A 2,280-nucleotide genomic window follows, 5' to 3' on the forward strand; every position below is an offset into this window, starting at 1 on the left:
TACTTCCTTTTGATGATTGTAGAAGCTTTTTTTTTGGAAATGGTTGAAATGATGGACAAGTATCATATCTGAAAAATACTTGTGTATTAGGTAGCAGATGTAGCAAAATGATATTATTACTGAAATGGTTATATTTAAACATGGAAATAAAACCACGAAGCTCTTAGTAACTGATGAGATTCATCTTGTCTTCATTCACACTGGATTTCCTTGAACCCATGGGAAGTTGAATCATAGCAACTGTCAGCTGTCTTCCAATTTCTCGACACCAATATTACAACATAGACCCAGTGGGCCACAGAAGGTCTCTTGTATGTCCCTCATACTGGTATGTTCTCAGAAGAGCTGCCTACATGCTTCTTACATGAATTACTTAGGAAGACCCTAGCTCTTTCATAATAAATCTTATCCATTAATTTTTGTGTACGAAGATTGTTTAGTCTCTAAAATTGGTTATACAATCCACTATGATTATATTTGAGTTATTTTAAGTGGAACATACTCTACTTAAATCTGACTCACTAGCTTTGATCTATACTGATTCAGTTCCTGGACTGAGTGAGTTTGCTTAGTGAAAGAAGGCATCTTGAGTGAGGTGCAATGGCACATGCCTGTAATCCTAATACCTCAGCAGGAAGACTACAAATGTGAGGCCAGCCTGTCCTACATAGTCAGATTCTTGGCTCAAAAAGGGGTGGGGAATCCCTGTAAAGAAAGCTCAAGCAATAGATTTTTTTTGTATGGGTGTAAAAAGTAGCTGTATAGAAGCCAAGTGAGGGTCTATAGAATTTATTAGGAGACCTCTGGATAGTCATTAAGTGGTCATGCTGTCTGGCTTATCTGTCTCTGAGACCACATGGGTTCTTGTGCTTTGTTTCTGCCTTTCTGTATGGAATGGTTTCTATATTCACTCAATTGTTTCTATGTGCCCCATTATTTCTGCCTCAAATAATAGCTTTACTTGCCAGCATATCTGTGGTCTTTCAATTCAAGCAACCATCACCAACCCATGATGTCTCCATCTTTCTATTCCAGCTCTCCAGGAAAGAGTATTTGGCCAATAGTTTCTCCCCAACCCTGTCAGCTTTATCGGGGGAGTCAGAGTTATTGGTGTTCAAACTTTCTACTTTTAGAGCCAGAGTAGGATTTTGAAAAAGGGAATGAGGAAAAATGATCACTAAGGGAAATAGTTGGTATCTCTAAAACTACCTCATAAAAATCCAGCTGCTTACCCTTAAAACATACCAAGAGATCAAAGTACAGTGGGAAGATGGGCACAACATTAGGGATATAGAAGATGGTAGCAAATGTTTACTGAATGGGTAAATGAATGATGAATTAGCTTTCTATTGAAAGCTTGGAATCAAAGCAAAAAGAATATTTATTCAAGATTACATCAAAATAAGTTTATAAAGCTAAAGAACCTTATGATTTTTATCAGTTTATAGACTTCCCTATTCAAAATATAAGAATTCTGTCTGTGACTAGAGAAAATCAACATGGCAAGTGAAACCATGAGCGTATTTTGTCATGTTCCTAATGATTTTCCACTTTTTGAATTTGAACTGATTTTATAGATATATTTTCCAAGAAAAATCACTGTTATACTTTCTTACAATCTCTAAGTAATCAAAGCATTTGTGTTTGAAAGATATAGAAATAATATCTTTCTTGGTGAGTTTATAAAATATTCTCCTCTCCAAAGCCCCCCAGATATTCTGGCAGCTGTATTAAGATTTTTTTGATGAGTCAGTTTCTCTCAACAAGACTCCAAGAAAGAAAAGAGAACTGCTACAAGAAAGCAAAATAAGGGCCAGGGGTATAGTTCAGTGGCATAAACGCCTGCCTGTCAAATGCAAGGTCCTGAGTTCAATCCCCAGTACACACAAAAGGAGAAGGAGAAGGAAGAGGATAAGGAGGAGGAAAAGGAGGAGGAGAAGAGAAATCAGAACAAGAGCTTTAAAAAGAATGTAATCTAGAGTAATGTAATCTAGGAAAAGAATCTAGAGTAAGAATTAATAGCTCTGTATTTTAATGCCTAATTGTCTATTGATTTCCTACGACAAACACTCATCTCTGTTCCTCATGCACATCCTCCATGAGCACTAACGTACTTAGGGTGACATGGAAACAGTCTCTGTACTGGTTCTGCATAGAGCTCTGCTCACCACCCCTACACTTCCTTCTTTGGAGGATTTCTCCTCCCAGCACCAACTGTTCGGCTCCTGTAAGAGATTTCATATCATGGTTTCTGTCCATAGATTCTTGGACTCTGCTCTT

This window comes from Octodon degus, unplaced genomic scaffold, assembly GCF_000260255.1.
Source record: "Octodon degus isolate 3935 unplaced genomic scaffold, OctDeg1.0 scaffold00015, whole genome shotgun sequence".
NCBI classification, from domain to species: Eukaryota; Metazoa; Chordata; class Mammalia; order Rodentia; family Octodontidae; genus Octodon; species Octodon degus.